The sequence below is a fragment of the Aedes albopictus genome, chromosome 1 (assembly GCF_035046485.1).
Source record: "Aedes albopictus strain Foshan chromosome 1, AalbF5, whole genome shotgun sequence".
In the NCBI taxonomy this organism is placed as follows: domain Eukaryota; kingdom Metazoa; phylum Arthropoda; class Insecta; order Diptera; family Culicidae; genus Aedes; species Aedes albopictus.
The window spans coordinates 265381482-265400329 of NC_085136.1; the positions used below are offsets into that span (position 1 = coordinate 265381482).

At 42.6% G+C, this 18848-nt stretch overlaps 1 protein-coding gene across 1 annotated transcript in view; it reads left to right on the plus strand.

The window, feature by feature from the left end:
* Nucleotides 1-18848, plus strand: part of LOC109399007 (uncharacterized) — a 234228-nt gene that overhangs the window by 201926 nt on the left and 13454 nt on the right. The gene's annotated exons all lie outside the window — the stretch shown is intronic.

Sequence of the window (18848 nt, forward strand, 5' to 3'; positions counted from 1 at the left end):
CGAAAATACATGGCTTTTTTTTGTATTTTTCATAAATTCTACATGTTTTTGCTGAAATTTCATCGTTTTGCTAAACATCAATAGTTTTCACTGATCATAGACATGCAATGTATTACTACCCATCATAGTCTGTTGAAGTTTTGATCCCAGAGCTATTCTAAGGCCTCCAAAGTACTCCGAAGTTTGTGACACAAATCTAACACTCTCAACTAAATTTTATACACGATGAATGATTACAGAACATTGTCTACGGTACTCAAAAAGCCTCAAAGCACCCCTAGAAAATTCGTGGTACATGAATTGGGTGATCTAGGTCATCCAAACTACTCTGGAATTCATTTCCTTAAGATCTAAAACATCTACCATCGTTTGTGTTCACTCTGTCTAAGAAATTTAGTCAAGTTAATGTCCATTACACCTCACAATGCTATGCGCAACTTGATATTGTGGCAGTTGGACATTCCGTAAAATACAAATAGCCTCCAAAACACTTTGAAGTTTGGCTTACGATATCTACATACTGTCTCATGCTTTAGTTGTGAAAAATTTTCGTGGAATGTAGTCTATAGTGCTGATGGAACCTCAGCGCACATCTATAAAGCTTTTAGTACATTCATGGGATATTCCAGGCTTTCCAAACTATTCTGGAACTAGAAACTTCAAGGTCTTCAGGCTCTACTCTTGTTTTTCTTCACTCTATTGGCATAATTCTTTCACGATTGTGTCTGTTGCACCTCATTATATTACGAGTATCTGTATTTGTTGTTATTTGGGTGTACACTGGCATACAAATGGACCCAATGTATTTTGAAGTATGGGTCGCAATACAGATAATCTTAGGATATTTTTATTGTAGCGAATGCTCTCGGAATATAATCTACGCTACTACACTAATTCCTTCACAAATTACTACACGAATTATTGCAGAAAGTACTCCAGGAATTCCTCCAGGGAATTCTCCAGAAATTTCTTCAAGAAATTCTTGAAGAAATTCTCGGATGTATTCTTGTAGGAATTTTTGGAGGAATTCCTGGAGAAATTCCTAGAAATTCTTGGAGGATTACCTGAAGGAATTCTTGGAGAAATTCCCGGAGATATTCCAGTAGGCATTTCTGGAGGAAGTTCTGAAGGTATTTATTGAAAAACCCTGGAGGTTTTCCTAGAGAAATTTATAAAGGAACTCTTGGCGAAATTCCAGGACGGATTCTTGGAGGAATTTTGACATAAATATTGGAGCAGGTCTTGGAGAGATTCTTATTAGAGTTCATGTTGGACTTCCTTGAAGGAATTCTCGGTGGAATCCCTGGAGTTGTCCCGGGAGTATTTTCTTGAGGAATTTCTGGAGGTTTCCTGAAAATTCTAGGAGGTATTCATAAAGGAATTTCTAGAGGATTTTTCAAATGAATTTTTTTAAGGAATTTCTTGAAAAATCCCTGGAGGAAATTCCTGAAGGGATTATTGGTAGATATCTTAAAGGGTTCTCTGGTAAAATTTTTGGGGAAGGTACAGTAGGATTTTTTTGGAATTCTTGGAGGGATTCTTGGAAAAATTCGAGACAGATGTCTTGGAGGAATTTCTGTATGAATCCTGAAGGAATTTCCGGAGTAGTTTCTCGAGAAATTGCTGGAGGAAACTCTGGAGGAACCGCTGGAGAAATTTCTGGAAGAATCCCTCGAATCCTGAAGAAATCCCTGGGTTAGTTGCTGGAGGAAATCTTGGAAGAACTTCTGAGGGAGCTTTGGAGGAATTATTGGAGAATTACCTGAATGAATTCCTGGATGAATCCATGGAGGGATCCATGCAGGAATCCCTAAGGGTATTCCTGAAGCAATCCCTGGATGAACTTCTAGAGAAACCGCTGGAGGAATCCCTGGAGAAATTCTTAGGAAAATTCTTGGAGGAATCCCTGGAAAATTTCCTGGAGGAATTCCAGGAGAAATTTCTGGAGGAACTCTTGGGAAAACTCCCTGAATGAGTTTTTAGGGAATGGATGAAGAAATCCTTGGGGGACTCCCGTGGAATCCTCGGGGAATTTCATAAGGAATTCCCAAGGAACTCCTGCAGGATTTTCCGAAAAGTTTTTGAAGTAATTCCTGAGGAACTTCTAAAGGAATTCCAGAATAGCTCCTGAATAAATTTTCGAGAAACTGCTGGGAAACTCCTGAAGAATTTCACGGGAAGTCTCGAGACATTCCCTAGGAACTCGTAGAGATATTCTCGGAGAATATCTCGATGAATATCTGAGGGACTCCTGGAGGAATTTCCGAGGAACGCCTTGAGGAATTCTTGGGTAATTTCCGACACTTCCAAATACCATAAAGAACATTTGTATGTCAGTGGATGCACAACCCAGCTAACACAAAGTCTTATATGATGTTGGATAGGATGCTACAGTGGACGCCATATGCGGACATGCATCCATTTAACGACGCGTAGTGCGTCATCAGCATCATTGAAATCTCGCTCGAAATTTCAAAGTGATAAAACTCAGTTACCAAAGCGCAAATTCGGATGAAAATGTATCATCCCATATGCTCACTCGTGGTGAGTGTGATGATACTTTTTCTACTGCGTGACTGCAAAATTACCCGTTTTTTATCACTTCAAAAACGCGAGGCAAACAATCATTGAAAATTAAAAAGTCAATGATTCCTATGAAAATTCTGTGATGCACCAAGTCACCTTAAACGCGTGTAAAGTGTGCGAATATCGCCTCCACTTTTGCATCCTATTCAACATCATATGCGATCATGTGTTGACTGGGAAGTAACACAAATGCTCAACAAATTATGAGAAACAACAGAGGTAATCGTGGAAGAAGTACATCGATAAAATAAAGATATACAAGAGTAGAGCTTGTAAAGGTTGAAGGTCTTAATTTCAGAACAGTTTGGATGATCTAGATCACCAAGTAAATGTTGCTAAGTTATCAGAATTGCACTCTGAGATTCTAAGAGTAGCGTAGATCATATTCCGCAAGCATTCGCTACAATAGAAATATCCTAAGATTATCTGTATTGTGACCAAGGTTGCGACCATTCATTTGCAAAGATTTACATTCATTTGCTATTATCTCAGTTCAGAAGCATGCTATCGAAAAACAATGTATGGATGAATTTACCCTTGTAGTTTTATCTGAAAGTTTGCCGAATAACATTGGGGTCGCAAACGTATACCAAAGTCGTGAGCGAGCTGTGAAGGCAACTCTCCGCGCGGTGAATGTAAATTACATTCACGCTGTGGAAAGTTGCCTTCACAGCTCGCTCACGACTTTGGTATGCGTGTGCAACCCTAATGTTATTCGGCAAACTTTCAGATAAAACTACAAGGTTAAATTCATCCATACATGGTTTTTCGATAGCATGCTTCTGAACTGAGATAAAAGCAAATGAATGTAAATCTTTGCAAATGAATGGTCGCAGCCTTGATTGTGACCCATACTTCAAAATACATTGGATCCATTTGTATGCTATTGGATACCCAAATAGCAACAAATACAGATACTCGTAATATAATGAGATGCAATAGACACAATCGTGAAAGAATTATGCCAATAGAGTGAAGAAAAGCAAGAGTAGAGCCTGTAGACCTTGAAGTTCATAACTCCTGAATAGTTTGGAAAGCCTGGAATATCCCATGAATGTACCTAAAGCATTGTAGATGTGCACTGAGGTTCCATCGGCACTATAGACTACATTCCACGAAAATTTTTCACAACTAAAGCATGAGACAGTATGTCGATATCGTAAGCCAAACTTCAAAGTATTTTGGAGGCTATTTGTATTTCACGGAATTTCCAACTACCACAATATCAAGTTGCTCATAGCATTGTGAGGTGTAATGGACATTAACGTGTAAATTTCTTGGACAGAGTGAACACAAACGATGGTAGATGTTTTAGATCTTAAGGAAATGAATTCCAGAATAATTTGGATGACCTAGATCACCCCATTCATGTACCATGAATTTTCTAGGGGTGCTTTGAGGCTTTTTGAGTACCGTAGACAATGTTCTGTGATCATTCATCGTGTATAAAATTTGGTTGAGAGTGTTAGATTTGTGTCAGAAACTTCGGAGTACTTTGGAGGCCTTAGAATAGCTCTGGGATCAAAACTTCAACAGACTATGATGGGTAGTAATACATTGCATGTCTATGAACAGTGAAAACTATTGATGTTTAGCAAAACGATGAAATTTCAGCAAAAAACATGTAGAATTTATGAAAAATACAAAAAAAAAGCTACATATTTTTGCCTCCCCGCAAAAGGGGGGAGGGTGAACAGGGGGAGGTACCATTTCTTAGCACAACTATTCCCCTTGACTATAAAAAAAATCCAGAGTAAAATCTTTTAAAACAAAGAAGATATTGCATTTCTGCCAAAAGTAGATCGTCCCGGGTGTTTGCGAGTTAATCTAACAAATCACGGCAAAGGTTCGCAACTTGCAATTGCTCGCGACGACGTACTGATATGCACTGATCTGCTCTGGATCGACGTTCTGCTTTCTTGTCGTTGGCCAGTGATGACCGGCCGTTCTGTAGTGGTCGTAGGTAGTTCGAGTGTCCAAATCGGTTCACCACTACGTAGCCACAGTAGCTCAGTTTCCAACGGAGTTCCTAAACGCGGCTGCGTCCGTAGAAATAATTGGTGAGCTCGCGGACATGCTCACCCACCCTGAAGTTACCGGGAAACTTCTGAAATATAAAGAAAACACTCCCCTCGGTGCACTGGATTGAATCTACGCAATCAGTCCTAATCTTCCTGGGCCCTCATCGGCAACAAACATAATTTTACTATTGGTCGTTTCAAACTACCAGTTGCTGTCCGCACTGTAACAACTCGACTGATTCCATCTTTGCCAGGGTGCAGCTCTTGAATCCGGCCCATTTTCCATTGTGTCGTTGGTTCGGTTCTACTACAACAACCAATTTTCCTACCTGGTTGTCTACTGCTGGCTGCCAATGTTTTGATCGGGCCTGAAGCTCGATAAATACTCGCGGTCGCGACGCCAACATTTTCAGAAATCCTGTAGCTGCCTTTGAATTAACTGGAACTGCGTCAACGTCAACCAATTGAGCTGGACATCACCAAGGACAGATCGGGAAGTGCTAATAATGATCCTCCAATCAAAAAATGATCTCACGATGTGCCTTGTTTTTCAGCAACTTGAATAGCTCCTGAATTAGGTTCCTCGCTTCCACAAAATTCGTCCCGTTATCTGAGTAGACATCGGTGCAGCGCCCCCGGCGCGCAAAGAATCGCCGCAATGCCTGTAGAAACCACTACGTAGACAGGTCTGAAACCAATTCCATATGCACGGCTTTGCACACGAAGATTGCGACATATGCCTTGGTTGGTTTTCGTCCTCGACTAGCTCATAGATACACCGATCCAAAGAGATCTACGCCAGTTTTTGAGAACGGACGTGAAACCGTGACTCGGGCGGCCGGCAACTCTCCCATCTGCTGCTGAATTACGAATGGCCTTGCGCAGAAACATCGCTGACACTGATGGACGACCTTTTTTGCTATGTTTCTGCCCCCAGTGGCCAGCACCGTTGCCGAACTGTACCCGGAAGCAAATGGGGCCCATCGTGAAGGTACACTTGATGGAAATGACGGAAAATCAATTCAGTGAAGGCATGCCTAATGCCGGTAGAACAATTGAATGTTTCGCTTACGGCGGTTCTTTGGGATGAGTTGATCTATCGCCGACCCTCAGGATGCTCCTTTCGTCCATTCGAGGATTGTATCATCATAGAGGGGGAATTCCGGGCCTCAGGTGTGCCAACCGATAACTTGCTGATCTCGTCCGGGAACGATTCGCCCTGATTCTTCTGAATGATAGTTGGTTTCGCAGCTTGTAGTTCGTAACTAGATATAAATCCTGTCTGCTTCTTATCTGCTGAGCACCGTAAGTTGCCAAAAAGCGCAACCAGTATGCGGACAAATCAACCTCGTAAATGATGAAAATTTTGCTAATAAATTCGAAATGAACCCTGATTCCTTCGACAAAGTGCAAGCCACCACATTTTGTCGTTTCTGCTACTCCTCTTCTGATGTGTTCTCCACGGGTTTGGGCCAACTTCCAGGGGTTTCCAGCAGCCAGGTAGGTCCATGCCATCACATATCGATTCCAAGGATGCTGTTCGGCGAGATTCCACGCGACATCAGATCAGCAGGGTTTGTAATTCCAGGAACGTGTCTCCATGGACCTGCTTCCGTCAAACCTGGAATTTTCGTAACTCTGTTTGCGACAAAAGTTGTCCACGTTCCAGGTGGTGATCTTATCTAGTGCAGTACGCAGGTCGAATCCATCCAGAACTGAACTCGGTCATCTGTTTTCTGAAACTTCCTTACCTTTTCCCAAAGCTGTGCTGCCAAAAGTGCGCCGCGGAGCTCCAACCGAGGTAGAGACTGCACATTGAGTGGTGCCACCATTGATTTCGAGGTGAACTAAAACTGTGCCATCATCCCTCTGGCTTCGAATGTAGATTGTCACACCATAAGCGACTGTCCGAATTTTGTTCAGCGAGGAAGTGGCTCGTGAAATGTTCGCCTGTCCTCAGCCACCATTTCGGGTAGTGCATCGTCCCATTGAAGATTCTGTCCTTCTTCGTTCTTCAGACACCAAAGCCGCTGCATGAAGATCTTCGCAGAAGTAATGGTCGCTCCAAGCAGGCCTAGTGGGTCGAAAAGTCTCGCAATGAAACACAGCACCTGTCGTTTCGTGAGGATCTGATGTTCGGTGATTGAAAGAATATCGAACTTGAAACGGAATTGATCTACGTTAGGAAGCCATGTTCAGCCCAATGCTTTCACCTCTGCATCCTGGTCCCAATCGATACCGTTCGAATCAGGTAATGTCAAATTTTCCCTTGGAATTCCTTGTAGTACTTCCGGGCGGTTGGAAGCCCACTTTCGCAGTTTGAATCCACCGCAGATCATTGCCTTCTCAATTCGATCGTCGGACGCCGATTCGACGTCGTCTGCTCCAGAGACAACCCAAGCAACCAAAAGTTCGGATAAAACAGCATGTTTGGGCTTAATCAGCTATTCGAAGGAAGATGAATAGCGTTCTATACAGCTCACTTTTTAAGTAGTTAACCGAACTTCAGTTCATAAAAAGTACACTTGTGCCGCTGAAAGGAACGCTATTCAGCTTAAAAATAAGCTCCCGTAAAATGAAAAAAAGCGCTTAGTCCTCAAAAGTAATTTTTGATTGAGAGACATTAGCATATGTGGAATCCTGATTGACTAATATCTTGAAATACATTTTTGATGTTTTTCTACTTACTGAGAGTTGAACTCGGGTTCTCCTCGTTGAAAGCCGACGCCTTACCACTACTCTATGTTTGGATTGTTAAGCACTGAGGGATTTTACTCAATGTGCTGATATCATTTATTAGTGCTCAATCAGGTTCGCGTGTAAACTTTCTCTGAACTTGAAATACTCTGCGAGACAAACTTTTTGAAGCCGAAAGTTCGGAAGAAGTTTACGTAGGACTTTTTGTGAACTTACACAGTTTGACATTTTCAGTTTGTTTTGGTTCGCAGTTTAGGCAAGTGCAAAGCTATAAATTAGTGCCAGTGTCGGTAATTCTGAAAAGATTATAAGTTTTCAGTGACTACGATCGCGTTGATCACCGGTGCGCTGGCACGACAAGTGAAACGGGATGGAAAACATCAGACTGGAAGACTTTCGCCGTAGCCGAAAAAACTCTCGCGGAACACTGGGTGGAGCATTTGCTCGCTAAGAGGGCAGCCTTTGAGCCACACAATACGGACTCTTTGCGTGGATTTCAAGTAAGTACGTTGAAATATAATAGTGAAACAAAGTGTACTTGTGAAATTAACACAAGCTGTGGCTGCTGAGCTCGATTGCCGAGTGATTTAATTGAATGTGAACTTCTCCCCAGCTCCGCTGTTTCCGAAGTTCATGTGAAGTTCACTTTTGGTACGGTTAATATTTATCAGAACTTAGAGTAGTATTACTACTCTTATAAGTTTAACTTAAAGTTCAAAACAAGTTCGAAACGGAACATTTCAAGTTGTTGGTATATGTTTATTTGAACTATATTTAAACTTTAGTGGCACGCAAACGTTCAACATGAGTTCGTTTAAAATTTGATTGAACTCTGCCCTAAAATTCAAAGTAAGTTTTTTTCTGAACCTTTTTTCGACTTCAATGTCGTTTTGAAGAGAAGCCAAAAACTTGTATATGTACTTCCAAGTTCATAAACAATACATGAGTAACTTTTTGGAGAATCAAGTTCAACGAAACCGAAATTGAACCAAATTTGAACTTCTGAGTTCGTTCTTCAAGTGAAATCCGAACTTTTGGTTGCTTAGGAACGTCGTCCATATACACGTCCGCTTCGATAGTTGGTGCTGCTAGAGGAAACTTGTCCCGCTCATCGGACGCTAGCTGCTTCATGGTCCGAGTGGTGAAATATGGTGCAGATTTGGTGCCGTACGTCACGGTCGCAGCGCGCTTCTTCTGGAGAGAATTTGCTGACGGCTCCCACTTCCTCGCAGGACCAAAACCGCACCAAAAAATCCTCCAGATCGTCAGAGACTGCCTATTGCAAATGTAATTGGTACCCTGACTTGCTGTAGTGACTTGGCCTGTCACTATTCACCCAAAAACGGACTCGATCAGCACAGGTAAACCTTTTCCAAGTTGGATTTCCCTTCCGGTTGGAAAGAAGCTGAAGAAAGCTTGAATTCCTAACACCAAGTCGACCTTTCTTGACTGAAAAAAAAAACTCTGGATCCGCTAATTCGATGTCTACCGGTATTTCCCATCCATTTGTCTGAACTGTAGAGGTTGGCAGGCAAGCAGTGACCTTCGGTAGAACGAGAAATTCCATCGGTAGAGCGTACGGCGAGTTTCGAGACATGACGACCACCTTAATCTTCCGAGATGCCTTAGTGCTTGATTGTCCGATGCCCATAATAGATATGTCCGTCCTTTTAACCGCCAGCTTCATCGTCTAGTAGGAATTCTCGGTGATGAAGTTGCATTCCGTCCCTGAATCCAGTAGCGCTCGTACTGGATAGAGAGAACCTTGGACGTCTTCGATCACGGCGACTGCTGTAGCCAGGAGAACCTGAGATGAGACGCACTGTGCTGCGTTGGAAGAAGTAGATTCAACCGCTGAGGCATTCACTGCCTTCGAAATCGATCCTGTGCCGTCCTGCTTAGCGCTGTCTTCCAGATTCGCCTTCCCAGATGATCCTTGGTAACCGTTAGCGTCTCCTGCCTTGAAGCACAGCAGGGAGTGGTGTCGTGCCTTACAATACCGACAGGAAAACTTCGATGCACACTCTCGAGCAAGATGACCACGCTTGAGGCAGTTGCGGCAGAGTGATTGAGTCCGCAGTAGGGACTCTCGACTGGACAACGACATCTTCAGAAAGGCTGGACAAATGTGGAGTCCATGAATCTCCGAACACGGTGGACACTTCGCGTTGTTCGACTGTACGGCGTTGTTTCTGACCTTTGCTGAGAATGGTTTCCGTTTCGGTAGTAAAACAACGAAAACATTTGCGATGGACTCCGTCAACTACTCGTTTTCCGTGAATCGGCCAAAACTCCTGTCTCATTGTGGAGAGTATCAACCGTCGTCCACCGTGAATAGTTTAGCGATGGTAGAAGTCAGCAAGAAGCCTTGTGAGCGGATGAGAACTTGGGAGAATTGCAGGATGTTTGGTAACGTATTGTTGATCCGAATGGCGTAGACGACCTCCAACTCTGATGATGTCATCCTCATCCAGGAATGGGAAAGGCGTCTAGACAAAGCCAGTAGACAAAACTGCGCGTCACAGCCGTCATTCGTTGAATCCCTGGATACCCATTGTACATTTGGACCAGACACCGCTTCCTCCAAAGGGCTGGGATAACCAACCTGTCGCTGAACATAATGCTTCCACTGACGACAAACAGTGCTTCTTGGCGATCGTAGTAGCGCAGTAACTCTTTGCTCTTAACCCTTAAGGACATGCGCCGTTGTAAAAAGTACAACACCGCCAAGAAAAACTTCGCTTGTCGTCTACTAGGAATTCTTTCAGGAATTCATTCAAAAAAACCTTCAAGGAAATCCTCCAAGGGTTTTTCAACAGAGTCTTATAGAAGTTTCTCCAAAGATATCTCCAGACATTGCTCAAATAATTTCACTAGGGATTCTCCAACGCATTCTTTCAGGTATTTATTTAAGCACTCTTCCCGGGACTTCTCCTTGGATTCTTGCAGAGATTTCCTCCAGGAATTGCTTAAGGGACTTCTCCAGGAATACCCCAGAAGTGCTTTTCAGGAGTTTCTTCCTGGGGTTCCTCCAGGAGTTCATGCAGACATTTCTTCAGGATTTGATCCAGGAATTTTCCAGCATCTCCTCGTGGAGTTCCTCCATAAATTACTGCAGGGATTTCTTCAGGAATTGAACCAGGAATTGATCTGGAAATTCCTTCATAAATTCTATCAGAAATTCATTCAAGAATTTCTCCTGGAAATCCTTCAGGGATTCCTTCAAAAATTCTTCCAGGATTTTCTCTAGGAACAACTTTTGTTTTTTTAGGGATTCCTGCAGGAGTTCTTCCAGACTTTCTTCCAGGAATTTCTGCAGGGATTCCACCAGGAACTGCGCTAAGAATTCCTCCAGGAACCTCTTCAGGGATTTTTCCAGGGATATCTCCATGAATTTCTTTAAGGATTCTCCCAAGGATTTTGTTCAGGAATTCCTCCACAAATTCTTCTTGATATTCCACTGGGAATTTCTCAAGGGTTTTTTCAGAAATTTCTCCCGGAGTTCCTCTTAAGATTCCTGCAGAAACCCAGATTTTTTCATGGAATCTTCTAGGAATTCCTCCAAAAATTCCACCAGAGATTTCTCCAGGATTTGCTTTGGGGATTCCTCCAGGAATTTCCCCACAACTTTCTGCAAGGATTGTCCCAGGGATTCCTTCGGGAATTCTTTCGAGGATTTCTCTAAAAATCCTTCCAGAAATTCTTCTAGAATTCCTCTGAGATTCCTTCAGGAATTTCTTCAGGGATTCCTCCAGTAATTCCCATAGGAATACCAATAGGAATTGATCCAGGAATTCTTCCAGGAATTTCTCAAGGAACTCCTCCGGGAATCTCTCCAACAATTTCCCCAGAAATTACGTCAGCGATTCCTCCAGGGATTGATCCAAGAATAGCTCGTGGACATCCTTCAGAATTTCTGCAGGAAATCCTATAGGAATTTGTTCAGAGATTCTGCCAGGAACTCCTCCAGAGATTCCTCCAAGAATTGCTTCAGAGACTTCTCCACGTATTACTCCAGGGATTTTCCCAGGGATTCCTCCAGAAAATTCCTCCAGGAATATCTCGAGGTTTTTTTCAGAAATTTCTCCTGAAATTCCTCCCCAAACTCCTCTGGAGATTTCTCCAGGAATTCTCCGAAGGGGTTTCTCCAGGAATTCCTCCAGGAGTTGCTCCAGGAACTCCTGCTAAGTTTCATTCCAAAATTCATCCTGGAATTCCTCCAGGGAATACGCCAGAAATTTGTTCAGGAGTTCCTCCAGGCGTTTCTCCAGGATTCATGAATTTCCGAGAGAAAAAAATCCTCAAGGGATTTCTTCAAAAATTTCTCTAACATATCCTACAGGAATTCCTCAAGAGATTTCTTCAAAAAAAATCTAGGGATTCCTCCCAGAATTCCTCCAAAGAATCCTCTTGAAATTTATCTTGTATTCATTCTAGGAATTCCTCAAGAGATTTCTTCAGAAATTTCGCTTCCGATTCTTCCCAGGATTCATCCAGAAATACCTCCAGATATTCCTCCGGGAATTCCTGCATTCCTGTAGGAATTCCTCCAGGGATTCATCCAAGTATTTCTCCAGGAATTTATCCAGGATGTCTTCCAGGGATTGTTCCAGGAATTCTTCAGTTGATTTCTTCAGAAATTCTTCTCAGGTTTGCTTCAAAAATTCATTCAGGAGTTTCTTCAGAAATTTCTGGAATTCTTCAATCATCTTTTCCAGGGATGTACCCGAGAATTTCCCCAGGATTACCTGATGATTTTTTGAATTACTTCAAGAATTTCTGGAGCAATTTCTCCCGAGAATAATATGCAGGGATTCAAACGAGAACTAAGAAATTATCCAGAGATTCTTTCAGGAATCCCTCCAGCAGTTTCTTCAGAAGTTTATCACATTAGGAGCTCTTACAATAAGCAAGAAAATAAGTCCCCCGGAAGAATCCCTGACAGATGCAGCTCCTGGAAGGACGTTGAAAGCATGTCAGAAAGAATTCCTGCAGAAAACTCTAAATGAATATCTTAGTGAATTTCGGAAGGAATTCCTGTAGGAACTCCTGTAAGTTCTTGGGGCCTGTCCATAAACTACGTAGACTCTAAGGGGTAATGGGGGAGGGGTCTGCTCAAAATCTACGCTCCATACAAATTTCGAAAATTGTGTATGGACAAAAGTCCACGAGATGGTAGGTATCAGTAGGTTGGCTTCAGAGGCACGTTCTCTTTCATTTGGGAAATGGAAAAAAGGGCAAGACAGGCGAAAGGACAGGTAAGGGAATAGGATCGTCATACACGCATAAGCGTACCATAATGGGTTCACATACATAGTGTCCTGAAAAGGACACTGTAATAACGCATAAGCATACCACAATGGATTCAAACAGCGCCCTGAAAAGTGCACTATGATAACGCTTAAAGCGTAAAGAGAGCCTATAGCTTTTTACCACAGCGGGTCAAGAACAAAAGAAAATCCTGAAGATTCAGGTTTCTGAAGTCAGTCTCACTTAAACTCGGAAACGCAGTTGCGCAAAAACTGGACAGTTACCTATCAAATGATACGAAGTTCCATAATCGAATTCACAGCTATCACATGCAAATGAATCAGCTTGCTGAATATTCGCAATGTCGGCAGTGGCCAGACAATGCTTTGACCAGCATGCTGGAATTCTGCTTTGACAGATTTGTTAGATACTTCACCACTCCTAGAGATGACCCAGTACAATACAATACAACTCCAAACTATTCCAGTATTGTCTTTGTTGAGTGGCAGCCCAGGTGTGAATCTGAAGCTTTACCCAACACTTCGATATCGGAATAGCTGGCTCAGGGCCAATGAAGTCATGTGATGCTCCAGTGCGAGCTAATTCATCAGCCAATTCATTTCCAGCGATGGAAGAATGGCCAGGTACCCATACAAGGTGAACAGCGTTTGCTGAATTCAGCTCCTCAATTTGAGTTCGACAAGCGATAACTATCTTCGACCTGGAGTTGGCCGAAGCAAGTGCTTTAATGGCAGCCTGGCTATCTGAACAGAACCATATTACTTTGCCCATTACGTGCTGCTGAAGTGTCGATTGCAACACACAGCACATAAGAGCAAATATTTCGGCCTGAAAAACGGTGCAGTGTCTACCAAGTGAATAAGGCTGATACAGCCTTAGCTCAGAAGAATAAACACCAGCACCTGCTAGACCTTCAAGAAGGGAGCCATCAGTAAAACATACGATGCCATCTGAAATACTTCTTTCCAGATATCCAGATGTCCACTCTTCCCGGGAAGCGAATTTCGTGGAAAATGTCCTATATGGAAAATTACAAGCAATTGTAAGATCACTTGGAGCAAGGACAACTTTGTCCCAATTCACCAAAAGTGGAAACAACGAGGTGTGTGTTGAACTGCGGTTCACAGGAGTTTCCTCTAGTAAACCGAGTACCCATAGACGGTAAGTGCAAGAAAGTGCTTCTTGTTTGAGATGAATGTGTAGTGGAGCAACGCAAGGGAGCAACGTCAAAGAGAACTTCGAGCGCTGCCGTGGGAGTTGTAGAGAACGCTCCAGACATCGCCATTGAGCACATCCTTTGGAGATGGCCAAACTTTGATTGGATCGTTCTCATTTCGCCCTTCGGCCACCACACAAGACATCCATTGGCCAACAACAGTTGTGTTCATTTGATATACTTGGGTTTTAGACCCCAAGTTGTACCAAAGGTTCGCCGGCGTTGCCCAAAGACCATACAAGCTTTCTTGATTCTGAACTCAATGTGAGGTGTCCAGGAAAGCTTGGAATCAAGAATGACTCCAACGTACTTTACTTGTTCAATCACATCGATTTCAGAATCAAAGAGACGCAAAGGTCAAACGCCATTACGATTTCACCTTTCCGTAAAAAGAACATTAGATGTTTCACTCGGATTTACCGAAAGGCCATATTGGCGACACCAACCCTCAACTACCTGAAGGGCACTTGGCATCAGGTCGAAAAGGGTGCTGAGGCACATACCAACAAACAATGTTAGGTAGTCGTCGGCAAAATCATAAGTAGGTAAACCGGTTATTGAATTGGCTCAATAGCGTATCTGCTACGAGATCCCACAAAAGTGGTGACATGACTCCCCCTTGGGGGCATCCACAAACACTCAATTTCCTAATCGCCGCTTGGCGCAATGTCGAGAAGAGATGTCGGTTTTTGAGCATTTAGTGAATCCAATCGGAAATCATTGGAGATATACCATGACCCCGTGCGGCTTCCAATATGGCTTCGAAAGCCACGTTGTCAAAAGCACCCTCGATATCTAAGAAAACACCCAGACAAGACGGATTTTGAGCGAATGCTTTCTCGATATCGTAAACAACTTTGTGTAAAAGAGTCACAATGGAGTTTCCAGATTGGTAGGCATGTTGGTTCACATGAAGAGGCAAATTGGCTACATGAACATCACGGATGTGATGATCGACAATGCGTTCTAAGCATTTGAGAAGAAATGAGGTCAAACTAATAGGTCTTAAAGCTCTTTGCTTCTTCATACGACGCGGGACCCACTTTCGGAATGAACTTCACAGTAATATCCCTGTAGAAGAACTACAAAGAAATATTTTTTTTCAAAACATGTTTGAAATGAGCAAATCCCTTCTGAAGCAAAATAAGATAAATCCCATCTGCCCCACGAGATTTGAGCAAAGCTATCAAGAGCCCAATCAATCGATCCTATAGTTATACCAATACTTCCCAAGCAACACACATGTTATAATAGAGTTACGACAGCGCAAGTTTTGGTTGTATAGAAGTTTATTTTACGTAATTCTAACATTGTGTTGAAATAACGTAAATTAAACTTCTATACAACCAAAACTTGCGCTGTCGTAACTATTATATAACATGTGTGTTACTTGGGTTCTAGCCGAAGCCAGAAAATCATAACTACAAGAAAAGACATCAGGTTCGTCCGCAGATGTATTATCCACATATCTAGGGAAGTGTGTGCTGAATAAGCATTCCAGAACTTCCTCATAAGAGGAAGTGAAATCACCATTTGGCAAACGAAGTTCGTTCACTTGAAAATCCTTAGATTTTGCAAAGATTTTGTTAAACCGACTGGCTTCACTTAAACTGGAAACATTTGTGCAAAGGTTTTTTCCAGCCGGGCCGTTCAGCAGACCGGAGAGCTTTCTGGCTTCGGCCTTGCAAGCCGACCTGAAAGCCTCCGATCCAGCCAAACGTCGTCTGTTCCAACTCTTTCTACATTGTTTCCTGAGCTTCGCCAAATCAGAGTTCCGCCAAGGGGTTCCTCTTGTGGTCTTCACAGACCGCAGAGGGTAAGCTTCTTCAAAAGTGTCCATGATGAAGGCCGTTGTAGTATCAACGGCATCATCTAAATCACTTGGAGTGTCAATGGATGGTGAGTATCCATGACATTTGGCTGCAATCAAATCGGTAAAGAGATCCCAGTTGGTTGACTGAGGATTCCTGAAACGTTCACATGTTCAAAAAAGATTCCAAGTAACATTACTTACTTACTTACTTTCAACAAATAAATACTTACTTGTTAGAAGTAAGTCACAGTGACTTTTGCGTAACAGTAACCTGCGCCGCCGTGACTCTTTTGTGACATGTGTGCTACTTGGGATGTAGCGATGATCAGATTAAGATTCTTCATCTGACTCATGTCAATTGGTTAGCTCGTGACTAATTCTGCTAGAGCAAAGCGTTATATCTAACACTTCCTCTCTAGCAGATACCATGAAGGTTGGGCGGTTGCCTATGTTAAGTAATCCAAGATCTGTACTACTTAAGTATTCCATCAAACTGGAGCCTCTCAAATTGATGTCTGAGCTGCCCCAGATTATATGGTGAGCATTGGCATCATTGCCAAACATTAGCGGAAGGCCTTTTGAAGTGCAGTATGCGATGACTTGCTTGAAAGCATCCGTAGGGAACGATTTATCATATGCAGTGAATCAAAATTCAACCATCGCGCAACAATAATGACAATGTCGCAACCTGTATTTGTTGCGACAAAACAACCCATGCGACATAAGTTTGTCCCAACTTGAAAATAATAGGATTAACATCGTACACCACGAGTCTAGAGATTTTTAAGCCTTACATTGCGATTTTCGAACAGTAACTTCGAGTTGGTAAACACTGCATCTCTGGTGGAGCTCTATCATCAAACAGTTTCGACTTTTGGTTAGTAATAATTGATTATTCACGAGTTGAAAAGTACGCAACAAATTCAGCTTCCGTTTTGTCTGCAACAAAAAATTTCGAGATCATGTCATTATCTGTCACCAGTAGGGATAAAGACTAATCGTCGCACCTTCTTTGTTGCTTGTTTTGTGCCTCTTTTGTCTGACAATTGTCTTCATTGATCATACGGTAAATAGACCAAACATTAGAAGTGAGATTTCCAACAGATACATCAATTGTTAGTTCAGAGATGAGTGTAGCAACGATTGCGTTGTTGACAAACACACAGGCTCAAGGCATGACACGCGAGTTTGCCATTTCATTTTCACTGGAAGTAGCGAACACCGGGTTCACAAGGTTTCCTAGAAAGAAATTTCCCTTACGACAGTAAGGTTCTTGGTATAAGGCTACTTAGGCTGTACCATTTTGCATAAGCGTAGCCACTATCCAAACTATTCAAGTTCAAACTCTTCATAATCACAGCACAATAAAGAACAGCAACAATGAAACCAAATCGGTATCGATTGGAAAACGCCAATGGCGAGGATACACAGAATACACTGTGTAAATCGCATAATGCGAAACCATATAGGTGAAAATTTAAACTAATTAACAACATCTTCATAATCCCGCCCTTATTTAGCCTCAAGTGAGACTAAAGAAGGGCAGCTGATTGTCTCGGAGAAACACAAGGTCCACTGCACCATTGCTCCGGTTAGCGCAGTAAGGGCTACATACTGTGGAGGGCGCCCTGGTACTCCACAGGCTCCATTAGCGGTTAGGTTTTTATTAGACCCCCCTAGCCATTCATTCCTAGGCACGGTAAGCATAAAGCCGCATCACACCATGAATTAGGGGTCACCTGTTGGTGGACTCTTACCACCGGAACAGGCGGTCCGTAGTGTTATTCTTAGCCAATTGAGACAATCGCTACCGACACTGCACAGCTATCTAGGCTGATCGAGAAATGAAGTTAATATTGATAATCAACTTCATACGGGCTCGAACAGCCGGAAATGTGTTTGTAGACAAAGGGGAAGCAACAAAATGGTCGACAACTCTTGAGAGATCGTACATTTGCTGGTCAGCGACCAGAGAGCCGCTGAAATGGCTGACAAGACAACCGTAGAATTCTAGATGGTCGGGGGCCAAGGTGGACGCTAGCAAAGGCGATGTTTACGTGCGTCAAATCGCCTTCAAGGCATTTTTTGCATTGGTCCGTCAGAAGACCTTGATCAGCTGGCAACACAAATAGAGAGATGGAGAGATGGAGAGATGGGTGGTTGATGGTTGCATTCCATCTTTCCACAGGTGTCCAAGAAACCATGGTTTAATGTTTTCAAAACTGCAGCTATACCCGTATAATTTGAATGTTTTCGTCTCCAATTTCCTACAAAGAGCTTTCAACTAATGAGTTCAAATATGCAGCAACTATTCAATGTCGTCTGTTCGTCCAGATACCCACCACCTTGTTCCAATTCCAGTCACGTCCGCTTCTACCGAAAATCCACAGCATCCCATCGTCGCGTCGTCGTCGTCGTCGTAACATGAATGATTCAAATTCAAATCATTGTTATTTATTAATAACTGAGTACGGACCAAATACCCACGTAAATGTTGTAGTTTGACCGCGAAGCGACACCAAATAATGAGAACTAGAACTAGGGGTCCGGTGGAAACCTGGGGGCAGGAACTAGAGCCGACCCTCTAGTTCTAACGGAAATGCCTGCATTCGCATTCCCCCTCGCTGGATCCACGTTCCACGGTTGCCGCCAACGTCTAATACCAATAGGCCCCAGTGGAAATTATTCATTTTCTATTTATATTTATTTTTAATCACAAATCAATCACCGTGATATGGAAAATTTAGCAACTATGCTGGAGTGTTCACTGCACATACAACACCAGTTGGTGGATATTGCGTAGTGTGTGCACAGTATTGAAGTTTTTTTTTTGTCGAACGTTGGTTGCAGAGTAAGTTGGGATCAGAGGAAAAAATATTAGTGTTTGCAGCTCTTTTCGATTATTCAAAATTTATACACAAAATATGTATGCGAGAGTGGAGTTAGTTTGAAATCGATCCGGGTGGATTGATTATTGGCTGGTGCTATGTTTAATACAAACTTATAGTAGGAAGTCCTACTGCAGGGCGATCTTAGACATCCAACAATTTCATAACGGTGTAAAGGGAGCAAATGAGTACTGCCAGAAGCTGGATGAGCATAAAAAAATATGGATGGATCAAAACAGAATCGAATATCGCATACCCATATGATGCACTTAAAATGTAATGCGACGACGATCGTTGAAGCGAACATAAGAAATTAAACAGCGGTTGAGTAAGTTTCTCCCTTTCATCGTCCCATC